The 14,103-nt window shown below is 50.5% G+C and overlaps 1 protein-coding gene across 1 annotated transcript in view; it reads right to left on the reverse strand.

The window, feature by feature from the left end:
* Positions 1 to 1,988, reverse strand: part of Znf423 (zinc finger protein 423) — a 244,273-nt gene extending 242,285 nt beyond the window's left edge. The window contains exon 1 of the mRNA XM_026789188.1: positions 1,925 to 1,988. The gene's annotated coding sequence lies outside the window, so the exon portion shown is untranslated. The remainder of the gene's footprint in view (positions 1 to 1,924) is intronic.
* Positions 1,989 to 14,103: the final 12,115 nt, after the last annotated feature.

Genomic DNA, 14,103 nt, shown 5'->3' on the forward strand with positions numbered 1-14,103 from the left:
CACACACACACACACACACACACACACAAAGGGCAGGGTCCCTCTACATAACCCTAGCTATCTTGGAACTCACTGAAGTAGACCAGGTTAGCCTCAAACTCACAGAGATCCACTTGCCTCTATCTAGGTGATAGGACTAAAGGCATGCCCAGCCCAGTCTTACTGTATTTCAGCAACCATAACGGATGCCTCTTTCCAGCACAAAATGAGACAAGGACATCACTAACCGATGATCACATCTCTGTTTCCCTCAAACTAGAACATCCCCATTGCTCATGCTTCCAACAAGTCTCCCCCATGGTGGGAGCCTCCATCACAAATAACAAGGGTAACAGACCATTCATAGACATTTAAAAAAAAAAAAAAAAAACATCCAGGTAATCTAAGACTCCGTGGGCTCCAAACAGCACTCTGAACTTCTGGGAAGGCACTAGACCAGAAGCAGGGGGCCAGAAGATCAGGGGCCAGTTCTCAGTTGTTTGGAAGCCATCTTCAGGATTTTTGCTGGGGCACCGACGAGATGGTTCAACAGAAAAAGGTGCCTGCCACACAGCCTGGAGATCTGCCTTCAATATCCAGGACCCACACAAAGGTATAAAGCAACGGTTCTCGAACTATGAGTTGCAACCCATGTGGAGGTCGAACAACCCTTTCACAGGGGTCACCAAAGACAGGTCTTTACATTACGATTCACAACAGGAGCAAAATTACAGCCATGACGTAGCAACCAAAATAATTTTACGGGTGGGGAGGTCACAACATGAGGAACTCTGTTAAGGCGTTGCAGCATTAGGAGGTTGAGAACCATGGGTATAAAGGGAAGAACAACTCCATAAAAGTGTCCTGCACAAAAAACACAAACACACTAATAACAACAAATTTAAAGACCTGCTGAATCTAAGTATTACAGTTTGTCAACTCAGTTTCTTCAGTTAAGTGAGCTAGCCTTAGAAGTCATACATGTATTCAAAGTCACAAACCACATGTGCAACTGTCAATGTTAAATACGTGTAGACCTGAAACGCGTACCCATCTTTGCTCCCTCTGGCCTCAGCTTCCACAACTGAAAGAGAAGACTGGATGTAAGGATTATCTGCTAGGTCTCGTCAGACGACACTGAACGGGCCTTGGGCGCTGCATGGATCTGGAGGTAACTATTCAGAACTCAGGCTACACCTGGCACAAGGTGGCTGAGAGGGACAAAGAAAGGAAGCATGTCACCTGCCAGAGAACTGGGGCCCAATGCAAAGGAAGTCTCTGGCTGAATGCAGAACTGGCACTCCAGAGCTCCACGGTGCCAAAGCCAGGTCCAGTCCTTGTGGGCTGTCTCAGAGGGTTACCAGTGTGAAAAAACCCACCCATCAGCTGCTTCTGACAGCTGGGGAACAGCTGCAAGAAGAGAAAACCTGAGGTTGAAAACCATGGTCCCCAACGGTCACAGCATCCAGCACCCCACAATGACACACATCCCTAAAATCCGAGCTTGCTCCCCCATTTTCTTCCCTCGAAGGCATGGTCTTGGGACTGACAGCCCATCCCAGGGGCAGTAGTGCAGGAATTCTTGTTTTCATCGGAGTTTCGATCCATTAAAGTGGCTTACATCGATGCACTTGGCAAGAATGTTAGTGGCATTCAGAGATGAAGATGCCATGCCTGGCAGTGAAGGGACTCACCACCCATCTAACTTGCCCAGAGGATGGGACCATGGCCCTTGGGAGGAAAGGGGCGTACTTGTCTCCATATGGAATCGATTTTATCGGCCATATGGAATAAATATAGAATCGTGTTGCTTGGGGAAGTCTGGACTAGACACAGGAATGTGACATGAAAAATACCGTTTCTATAACCAGCTGGGTGGCTTTCTGAATCCCCAGGCCAGTCCCCCAAGCCCCCAGCAATGCTCCACCAGTCCCCCGGCTCTTACCTGCTGCCGCCACAGAGGAATCCCAGGCCAGCGAGAAGTCCGAGGCCTCCCCCTCTTCAACTGGAAGAGAAGAAAGAAGGGCTCTGAGTTTGGAAGCTGCACACAAAGGTCATGGGATAGGACATAAGAAAAGAGCACTGTGGCAATATATACATGCTGTCTGCCACCAAGGGGGGAAAGCACAAAGCCAACGACAAGGCAGCCTTTGTGGGTGCTGCAGAGATGAAACCGTGATCAAAGGGGCTAGGGCATGTTTGAAGGGTAAAGTATGACCATGCAAACATGAGGAACTGGGTTCAGGTCCCCAGAGTCCATACAAAGCTGGACACCATTTGTATCTGTAATCCAGGTGTTTTTATGGTAAGGCTAGAGACAAAGCTAGGAATCTTCAGAAGCACATACATCTGGTAGCCTTGTGTACACAACGACAAACAAGAGATCCTGTCTCAAACAAGGTAAAAGACAAGGACCAGCACCCAAGGTGTCACCCTTTGTCCTCCATTGGTACATACATCTACACACACACCATATACACACATATATATTCACACACACAAATATTATAAATAATAAAAAGTATCAAACATGAATGAGAAGTAAGTGCTGTCTCCATTATGTTTCCATAGCCCTGCACCTGGCAGACATCACTAATCAATCACAGCACTGCCTCTAGCCAGACATATCAGAATCTTTCTCTACTCAGAGCTACAACAATTAGTACATAGTTTCTGCTCATGAGCAAAACATCTGCCGCCCACAGAAATGAGGCAAAACTCAGAACAGTCCATAATCTTGCAGGCATTTCCCCCTACCAAAGTCCACACTGCCCACCGCTGCTACAAAGGCTGCCTTGATAACAGCAAGGAGCAGATATAGTGGCTTCCGGAATATGAGAAAGTTCAGCGTACTACTCTGCACTTGGAGATGTGACCTGCAGACAGACCTCAGGACACACAACGGCCTGCAGACAGAATCACGGCAGCTCATTGGCTGGTAACAGGGCAAGGGAACTCACCCACCCCCCTCACTTCAGCCTGGACCCCACAGAATGATGCCTGACAGGGATGGAGCCTCCCCTAACCCAGACCCCTGCACTTGAGACCAGGCTGGTGGGAAACAGGGGAGAAACACTATCCAGCATAATAGCACTCTCGTCCTGGAATCAGTCCCAGTTTGGAGCACATAATAATATTAAGCTGGGTTATGGACTTTGTAAATGGAACTTTGTTTAAGCCAAAATGTGCACACATGTTTTTCAGATTTAACAGGCTCTGCGACTCTGCACATGTGCAAGTTGAAGGGACCTGAGCCACCCACCTCTCTGCCCAGGATGCTGGAGATGGAATAGCTGGGTGCCCACTGTGATCAAGCAGGGCACCCAGGGGTCCTCGGCTGAGGAGCACCTGAAGTCTCACAGCTAATGAGGGCAAGGTTGGGCTCCAACTCCAGGCGGTCCACGCAGAAAGGAGTCCGCTATAAACCAGGACACAAAGGACGTGTCTAGAGTCCTAGCCAGACAGCATGCTAAGTAGTCACCCAGTGAGGGGAAGGGGAGGGATGACTAGTCAGAACCTGGGTTCAAATCCTGGCTCTGGGCCTGACGAATTGTGTTATCTCATACCCTACACTCAACCCCATCAAGGCTGTTGAGTTAGGAAGTCTGACTTCCAAAGGCCTTGACCTTGAGGATGGTCCCGCCCCACGAGAAGAGCTAACACCAGCCACAAAAGAAAGCAAATGTGCACACGTCTACCACGTGGGGACAAGAGGCTAAGGACTGCTGGGTCCTGGGGACAAGGGACTGCAAGGAGGAATGGGCCGGTACAGCTGTGGAGGAAGGTCAGAAGTTAGCAGGCCATGGTGCAGACTTCCTGCAGTATGGACGGTGACCCTGACCACGGCCTTCTCACTGAGGGGCCCATACACCAGCTGGCCTTGTGCCTAGAACATGAATGTGTTTTTTCCCACAGCTGCTGGCACGCAACACCTCCCCATGCCAGCCCTGGCCCACATTCCGCTTTTTGAAGGTATGAGCATATGGCCTTTATACATTCTTGATGAGAAAAAGAAATGCCCCACCTGCCCCGTTCTTCTTAAGGCTCTCTTCGCTGTCAAACGCTGTGAGAAGAAAGAGGGTTTCCTACCTGGCCAAACTCTGCAGCTCAGTCTGAGTTCCCAACAGGACCAACAAGGACAGCAGGCACAGAAAAGAAAAAAAAAACTATACCAGGTGCTGACTGGGGGAATAAAGGCATTGCTCTCTGGGAGCCCAAGGGCTGGGGTGGGAGCCCCCCCACATCCTTAAACTGGAATTCTACTGCAGAAGCACCAAGAACCCATGAGGGCTAAGCATGTTGGAGATGACCAATCAGTGCAAAGCCAGCCTGGCAGCACACCACAGGGACTACCCACCATCCGGGATCGTGCTTTCTGGAGACCTCCCAGGCTCCACAGGTAACAAGTTTCTGAGATCGAGCATCAATAGAACCAAGACACGCCTTTTCTAACCATGCCCAGTCTCCAGTGTGTGGGCATCTGTGCAGAGCATGGCATGAGAGCACAGAGCAGCCCACGGCCAAGAAGGAGCAGAAGCTGGTGCAGAGGGGCTATGTCCACATCAGTGCTGCACACAGTCTCCAGGCACAGGAGCAAGCATGAGACTCACAGAAGGCAGAAGGGCCAAGGAAGAGCTCAATTCACCGACCGGCAGGGCCCCTGATGCAGCCCCAGACCGGCCATCTTCAGGAAGCCCCTCTGTAAGGAGCCACAGAGACTCTACAGCCCAGCATTTTCTGTAACATTGGTTCAAGTAAGATCTGTCACCTGTTGGAAGACCACAGCCTTTCTCTACTCCAAAGTCTCTGACATCTCCCTCCAACCCCATCCGTCACCCCTGGCAGCAATGGGCACTGGGGTAGTTTTGTCTCACAGGGACCTCAAACCGGTTTCCCTCCTGATCCCACAAAGGAGCTCCATTTCAGATTCAAGCCGCAGATGCCCAGTGACCTATAGAGGACAACAAGGACACAGAGGGTTCGAAGGCTCTGGAAGGGCTTCAAACATCGGAAAGCCACATTCTTTCTCAGCTGTGGGATCAATGGCTACCTAAACCATGGGAAAGGTGAGTCCCTCCAGACCCCATCTCTGTAATTCCTCTCTGAGATGTGCAGAGCTTGGCCTGTGTACCACGATGGGATTTGCAGTTCCAAAGGTACCAGACCTACCCAGGGCCTTGTGTGCTGGCCTCTGAGCTGTAGACATAAACAACAAACCAGAGTATTAAGGTAGGTGGGCACTGGTGTGAGCTACTTGCTCCTGGCTAGAGAGCAGTGTCCTTGCTGAAGGGCAAGGCCTCCCCCAACACCTCACAGAGGCAGAAGGGTCACTGGAAACAGAAAAAAAGATGTGGATTAGTGGGACCCTCTAATCCAGCAGCCCACTAGCTCAACAGGGTACTCCGTCCTTCGAGCTGTGGCAAAGTCAGGCAGGACCTGTTTTGTCATAGGCAGGAGAGCTGGAGGGATGGCACACTAGAGACAAGTTCTAAGGTGACAGCGTCAGGAAGTGAAGGAGGAAAGAGAAAGGCTGGCTGAGACCAGAACCCTGGACCCCAGAACCCTCCCTAGGCCAGTGTTTACCAGGACCCTAGAAGACAGGCCCCAAGACTGGCTTCTCAATACCCACACAATGGGCATTTTTCTTAGGAAAGGATCATTTTCACCAAGAATTATCTAGGAAAATGTTCTCCCCACAACACCTGCCAACAAGGTCAAGAACCCCTGTACTCTTTGGAGAGTTATCTTTCCCCCTCTGGGTCATGCTTCTGGATCTTTTTTTTTTAATTGAACCCGGGTCCTCTGGAAGAGCAGTCAGTGCTCTCAACAGATGACTCCTCTCTTCAGCCCCACTTCTGGGGTCTTGGTAGACTCCCTTCAATTTCCTGGACCCAGGGACCATCGTACCCTTGCAGAGGAGATAGGCTCACCTTGGCCACAAAGAGATTCCTGAGAGTCCCTCTATTCCAACGAGAAGTGGTAAGCCCGGCAAGTTCATCTTTAGAGAAGCATGTCACCCCCACCAGGTTAAACCCCAAGAAGGTCAAGGGACCCTAAACCCAGAGTCTCACTGTCAAACATAGAGGACCACCTCACTGCTCGAGGAATGAAAACACACAGAGCTGAGGGAGGAACTCAGAAACAGGGAGCTAGGCAAGGATAGGGGAGGCCTGGGGCTGACCCAGCAAAGCATTTAATTATTTATAAATAAGTCAGCACAGAGACGGCAGAGAGACTGGCCCATCATGTGCAGATGCACAGTCTGTGCTCTGGACAAAAGACCAAGCAAAGGTAGGAAAGGAGGTGAGATATAAACTTCTGTGTTCACCAAGGGTGCAGCCTGGTCCGGGGCTGTGGGTGCCCAGGGAAAAGACTGTGTATTCCTCTACACAAAGACTTGATAGACTCCTTGTCCAAATAGCACACAAGTGCTGGAATGCAGAGTCCAGCCTGTGAGCATCTCTGAAATCAAGCTTAAAGGGAAGATGACCATGTTCAAAAGTAAACCAAGCACCAGGCAGAGAAGCTTCCTTCAGACCCCATCCATTGCCCTTCCCCGACAACCCCCCCCCCTGCACCAGCTAGACCTTCACAGGAGCCTAGAAACAGCATGATTGTCACTCCCAACCTTGGAACCCCATGTTCTCTACCCACTCTGGTCACTTGCTAAGATGAGGACAACTAGACAGACACAGCAGTACACACCTGCCATCTGCACCCTCTTAAGCTCCAGGATAAAAGGAATGGGAGAGGCCTGAAGAGGATGGCAGCTGGTGGTGGTGGTGGTGTAGTGGTCGAGGTGGTGTAGGGGGTGGAGGTGGTGCTGGTGCTGGTGAAGGGTGTGGTGATGGTGGGGTAGTGGTGGTGGAGGTGGTGGAGGGGAGGTGGGGGTGATGGTGGTGGCAGAAGAGGAGGAACTTAGGTATGAAGTCTTTAAGCACTAGAAGATGCTGGTGTGGCTCAAAGGACCTCAGTCACAGAGAACAGCTTTTATCAAGTCCACATCTCTACTGCTGAACGGAGATGCAGCTTCAGAAAGTCCATGGAGTGGATCAGGTCTGTTGCTGAGAACTTCCTTTCCCTCCTCATAAAGCACCTGCGAGAACACACACACACACACACACACACACACACACACACACACACACACACCAGGGGTGGGAATGGCCACAGTAGCACGGAAAGCCAGACCCACAGCAGTAATGGCACTCATCACCCAACATTTGCTCCCCTTCATCCTCCGGTCCTCCACACAGGGGTCCCTTACCCACACCTTTCTGGCCAGGAAGGGAGCCCCAGGAAGCCAACACGTCTCCCAGGAACACCACAAGTGGAGCTTCAGCTCACAGGCAAAGAAAGAAAGAAGAGAGCATGAAAAGGGGGAAGAAGGACCGGCCTTCCCTTGGCTGCCACCCTGGTCCGGTCCAGCCTCAGGCAAGAACAGAAAGGAAACAGACTGTCATAGTCAAGTACCATGTCAACAAGAGTGAGAAACAGAACCCAGAGCTCGGAAAAAGCAGAGAGAACAGGGCAGAAGCCAGGAGCCTGAACAAACCAAAACATCTTTCTTCTTCCTTTACTGAGACTGTTTCATATCTCAAGCAGAAGAACCAGACACAGAGAAGTAGAGGGCCCTGGGGTGGTGCAGACAGACAGACAGACAGACAGACAGACACACACACACACACACACACACACACACACACACACACCGCTGCTTCTCTGTGCAGGTCCCAAGCTGGTGACATAAGAGGCATAGCACGGGTCACATGCTCACACCCTTCCCCACCATCTGTGCCAGAACTATGGCACCAGGCCTTTCACAGATGCCACCTCAGCAGCTGCCTGAAAGCCCAGGCTTTACTGACCCATCCCACAGATGGTGAAACAACCCCACAAAAGTGACATCACTCACCGCAGCCCAGTCAAACAGATCTAGAACCCAGGTACTCTAGCTCCAGACTTCCCCACCACAAAACAAGGTGACTAGGTCCTGGATGAACCAGCTGCTGGGGGCAGGGAGGGGACAGTGTTCGTGACTGCCAGAGCAGTAATGCCAGCAAGAAAAGCCGTATCTGTGTATCTGTAGCATGTCACAAGTATAGAGCGTCCTGGGCGTCCCTGAGGTAGCCTTGGTATCCTGTACTTCTCTAGGCGAATCTGACATGTACTGGAGGAAACAAACCACTGGCCTAACAGTTCAATAAAACAGGGTATGAAGCTGGATGGTAGTGGTGCATGCCTTTAATCCCAGCACTCAGAAGGCAGACCTCTGAGTTCGAGGCCAGCCTGATCCTCAGAATATGTTCCAGGATAGCTAAGGCTACACACACACACACACACACACACACACACACACACACACACGCTATTTCAAAAAAACAGGGGGGGGGGCATCTTTAAATACCATTCTACAGGTAAGAAAAAGTAAGGCTAAGCTATTGCTAAGAGCAAGGAGTTGGGACTTGGGTTCTTAACCCTTTGTTTTCCTTCTGCTTTCTAGAAAGCAGAAGCTCTGGCTCCAGTAGAAGGGAATCCAGCTCACACTCTCAGAGTCCTGGTCCATGACCCCACCGTCCACAGAGTCTCCTTTATCTCCCTCCCCACACTCTCAGCTCCAGAACATCCCAAGAAAAGAGTTATCTGTTGGGTATCCCCAAGGGCACAAGCCCCTTAAGGCAACATGGGAAGCCATGTGAGACCATGGCTTGCTGGGAAGAGTTTAGTGTGTGGCTTTTAAGGAGGGAAGAACTCCTCTATCTGCAGCACCCATCACTGCCTGTGATATAAGTTCTCCAGACATGGCCAGTATCCACCTACCCACCCCCCACCACTGAGCACTGGGCTGGGGAAGGAAAGGGAAAGGTTCACTGCTTCAGGGGGTGCCTCTGAGGGGCAGAAAAGAAGCAGCAGGCTACTGAGGGGGCACCCTGCCTGTCCACTCTCTCAGCTCACCCTACCTCCCCTTCCTGGACTTGCTTGAGAACAACTATGCAGCGTTTACCAAAGAATTTAAGAGCCGCCACCTTTTTCTTACTGCTTTGCAGAATGAGCGCCTGTTTTCTTCTTACATAAGTTGCAGGCGGAAGTATACATGTATACAATGTATACAACCAGAAAACCAGACAGTCAAAAATCAAGGAACTAGAAGAGCAACTTCTGCGGCATAATCACATTGTTACAACTTTGCAGAAGGCTGGAGCAGACGAGGAACTGAAGAAGGCAGCGCTTCTGCAGGATTCCTTCCACAGCGTGAGTGAACACAGCCACCATCTACTCCTATCAAATCATTGAGACGTTGCTACTGATGACCCTCTGAGTCCAAGCCCAGGAGGCATGGGGACTAATTTACCCAGTCTCCTGTTGCTAGATGCCTAGGCTGCTTCCGGCTGTTCCCTGCCACCAGCCAGTGTCTACGCAGCATCACACACTGACAAATGTCACACCTGGCCATGAGACTTTACAATGAATTTTCTTGAGATTAGTTCTCAAAAACAGGGTTTCTAGAACAAAGATTCAGCCCTGTTGAGGCTATTAGGACACACTGTCAATGTGGTTGACTTTCTCTCACCTTGAAGCGAGGTACCAGAAAAAAGGATTGAACTTTGACTTTTGTCCACTACACTATGAACACTGTCTCAGGCTTTGTCTTCCCAATGGCCTTAAGATGTGGGTCTCCTGTTAACCAACGAGGGGAAACAGAACCTAGATACCTCATACAAGCAGTGGAGTCTGTATGAATCAGGGTCTGAATCCATAACACACAGCTTACCTCTCCGCTCCACACTGCCTGCCTCTCTCAAGTGTAAGGCAGCCACTACCCAGGCTTCTAAGAATGTCTGCACCTTCCCAGAAACACAGAAGCTGATGGAGAAGGTGGAGCTGAGAGCCCTCTGTCTCAAGCCTTGAAGAGATTGTAGACATGAGACAAGCCTTGAACTTGCCAGCCTAAGGCAATTACAAGCTTTCCTCCTTGCTTACAGTGTGACCCCAAGCAATGACTCTACCCCTTTCAGTCTTAATTTCCACATCGTAAAGTGAGGCCAATAAAACTCCCATGCATTTGGAAGACAAAGATAAATAACCTAGAGAAGGAGTTAGGCTTGGAGTCTCCAGAGAGTGGGTGACACTAAGCAGAATTACCCTTTGTTCCCCCTCTCTGGAGAGCCGGCTGCGCAGGCCCTGATGGCTGCCCTCCTGCCTGTTCAGGTCCCTCCTTGCAGTTAGTTGTCTTCTGAATGTATTTCCTGTCATGCAGTCATCCTTATGTGTTCTTAGTGACACACAATGCGCACACAGAAACATGCATTCATGACATGACATGTCTCAGCGTTGTTTTGATGGTAGCATGGGGCTATCTCCTACTCCGTAGCAGCCCAACTTGGAAGGATGATGACAGCGTGGAAGGCATCAGAGCAGTATTCAGAGATCATCCACAAGCAGGACTGCATGGAGGCACCAGCTGTGCCCTGGGAAAGGCAAGTACCAGGACTATACAACCAAGGACAACAGAGGAACCCAGTATCTCACACCCAGTGGAGGCAACCTGCACTCACTCAGAACTACCGCTATTTGGGAGAAAAAGGAAGAAGCATAGAGTCCCGCTCTCTTATTTTTTCTACTTTTGTTTGAAGAAGGGCATCATAAAGTATAAGCTAGTACATTTTTATGAGCCCTCAACAACTTGGACTCTGTACTAACATATCATGCATGAATGTTGAGGCCTTGTTATGCATGTGGTTTAAACACCACAAACAGGAAACTGAGTCTGATTGTAAACTCATGGTACATGCTCACCCATGCACACGGGGTGGGAGGCAGATTTTCGCTGGTTGGGGCATGCAGACCTAACTACCATCTCTCTTTTTTTCCCCTTATTGTCTCTTTCTCCAATTGAGTGGTGAAAAGAACATAATAAAAACAGTCTTGGTCTGAGCACTTTGGAAAGTGCAGGATGCTAGTGGTGACCACATGCAGACTGGTCTCCCATCCTTCCTGCAAACAGACGGCCCTTCATCTCCCACACTCACACCCCAAGAAAAGCCATTTCCAGGTCCCCAGGGTAGGAGTAATCAGAATGCTTCGCACCTAAGGAGTTAGTGTTTTTAATAAGTCTGATTTAGGAGGGGAACATTTCATGGGCACAAGTGTGTTGTGTGCCCCCTACTCTGCCTGCTTGCCCACCTCCAATGAGTATTGTACCAGTGTAAAGACTTTCAGGATTTCAAGCTTCCCCACCAGCCGCTGTTCACACATAGGCAAGGATTCCCCCACTCAAATATGTATAGCAGGATCTCCAAGACTCATCACACCCAGCACCCATGGGGGGGGGGGGCACACACTCCCTAGCAAGGACAGCCTTAGAGCAGGAAACACTTCCACCAAGCACAGGTGTACATGTATGCACATGTTACACACACACAGACACACACACACACACAGAGACATTACGTTATAGTGGCATTGTGCGCCCAAACTCCCTCCTTCACACATTCCTTAGCTTCCATCTCACACATTGGCTGCACCGGTAACCACCTTTGTACTACACCTTAGAACGGACAGGGAAAAAAGCAATATTTTCCTGAGCCTATGGGGAAACTCAAGGACTCTGGAGACTAGAGCAGGACGGCCAAGAACTCAAGGGTAGCCTTGGCTACATAGTCAAGTGCAAGGTCAGACTGGGTTCCCAGAAACCTTAAACTAAGATCAGATAGAATGAAATGTTTCCCTAACCAATACTAAAATGAATGTGACTCAAACTAATGGACACAAATGTAAACATGAATAAAGACCACGGTGAGCTGGGCATGTCACAGCTGCGGAGAACGGCGTGACAGCCAGTGGTGCAGTGGAGAGCGCATGAACCCAGCATCCCATCTACGCACAGTGGCAGCAGAATGCTGCAACGCAGTGCTGGGTAGGGAGACAGGCACACAGCTCACCCCCCTACCGCAGCCCTTGAGGGACAGAAGAAGAGAGATACATTTAGTCCTCTCTCCTCACTAGGGCTGGGTACTCGGCTCAGGAGCACGGGCCCATTTCACAGACTGCATCATCTGGGCTGGACCAGGGAGTTCGGGCTGCAGAAAAGCGCATAGGAGGTTCAATCCCAGAAAGGCCCCTGAAGAGCCATTGGGTAGAGAGGAATGAGACTGAAGGAAAGACACCTGCAGCCTTAAGGTCACAGAGTTCCAAGGGAGCCTGTCACTGGTAAGGGGCACGCAGCATCCTACACTCCAAAGATGTCTGTCTTATCCCACGGGCCTGAAAGACCCAAAACTTGCCAGATGTGAGCCGCCGAGAGAGACCAAGTTCATTTTTCTTGTGTCCTATGATAATACTTGGCTGTGTTTATTTAACTTTCGGCTTTGGACAGCAGAGAGATGGAACAGGGAAATCAGCTTGGCTCCCTTCAAAACACTGCAGCCCACACATCGCGAGAAGACACCCACACAGGCACTCCCCCCCCCCCACCCTCCAAGAAGACACATCTGGCCCACTGCTGGCAGGGAGGACCCTTGGGGCTGAGGGAAGGCTATAGCTCATCCACAAGTTACATGTGCCCCACACAATGCCTGGCTCCCTCTGGCCAGAGTCTCAGGCACTCCTCCCCATGAGCCCTGGCCTTGGAGCTTTAAGTGAACAGCTATAGAGAAACAAGATATGCCCAAGTTCCCGGGATGACAGAGTTGGAAGAAGAGTGGGCTACAGGAAGAAAAGAGAGTCACATGACAGGGCTGTCTCCCCCTTCCTCAGCAGAGGGGACCCTCTGGACAAATCGTCCAGCCTGAAAAAGCCCTTCTCCCTTGTTCTTCTGCACTGAGTTTGGTATTCTATCCCTGTGGCATCTAGAGCATGCTCTCCAGTCTCAGGAGAAAGAAACTGGCGATGGGAACTGGATTGTCTACCCAAGACCACCCACAAGGACCTGGGGGCAGGGAATGTTTCTGCACTGCCATGGCCATGTAAGCTCTCCCAGAAGGACAGGGTTCAGCCCTTTATCCAGACGTGACAGTCACAAGGCCCATGCCCTTCTCCTCCACTCCAAACCCTTCTCTCATGACAGGATCATCCCCATGCCAAAATTCCACCTGGGAGCCACTCCCCGCAAGTGGCAATACCCCAACACCTGTGACCCCTGTAGTGACCCCACACACACGCACAACTCCCAGCTCCTCAATACCCAGGGCTCAGCTACCTTGGTAAGCAAATGCAGAAAGAGGCTCAGTATCCACAGGGGCTGAGGCAAAGAAAAATGTTTATATTCATGGCATGGCTTGAAGACCCCTCATCCCGAGAAGTACAGAGGGTTCTTAGAGCAGAATTTAAGTCCTGGTAACCCTGACCCTTCTCCCAACGTATCGTGCTCCCTGGCCTGGAATGCCCCGTCTCCGATTCTTGCTCCCACTTTGGCAGGGAAGCACGCTGGGTATGTTTGGCCCATTCAGGATTCATGGTAAGAACTTGAACATTCAAGAGTCCACAATTTAAAGTCAGACGAGCCTGTCACCTGGCACTAACAACTATGGAAACTCAGCTTGCTACCCACCTCTCTGTGCCTCCATTTTCTAGACAAGGTCAGACAGGGGCCATACTCACATTGTCCCTAAGAGGGCTTACGAGGAGCTAAATGGGTTGTGAGATGGGGGTCAGGGTTTAGCACCTGGGGCACAGTGAGAGGGCCTAATGAAGGACAACAGGACAGGTGGGGCAGCTAGTCTAATGACACCAAGCAAGCACACGCAGCTACCGCATTCCTATGATCACCTATTCTCTCATCCAGGAAGAACTACACTTGATGCTTCAGAGCGTTGAGCCAGGATAGGCAGTACCCTGGATCGCATCATATGTTATATGTTACATGTGACAATGGACACTAAACCCAAAGACTGCTGTACTTCCACCTAAGTCCAGTCAAGCCTTGGCTCCAAGGTCAGGACCAAGCTCTTCAGGAAACTCCTTGTCATGCACCAGCTGTACTGGTCATTGCTGATCCAAGGTTCTGGTCTGGAGGTTAGGAGCGTAAGCAGGATGCCAAGAGTCTAATACAGTCACTTCCTCAGATAATGGAAAGGCCATCTCCCTAGGCTCCCAAGGCCCTCTAGGATGGAGAAGCTATCCTGG

Source organism: Microtus ochrogaster, unplaced genomic scaffold (genome assembly GCF_000317375.1).
Source record: "Microtus ochrogaster isolate Prairie Vole_2 unplaced genomic scaffold, MicOch1.0 UNK15, whole genome shotgun sequence".
Taxonomy (NCBI): Eukaryota; Metazoa; Chordata; class Mammalia; order Rodentia; family Cricetidae; genus Microtus; species Microtus ochrogaster.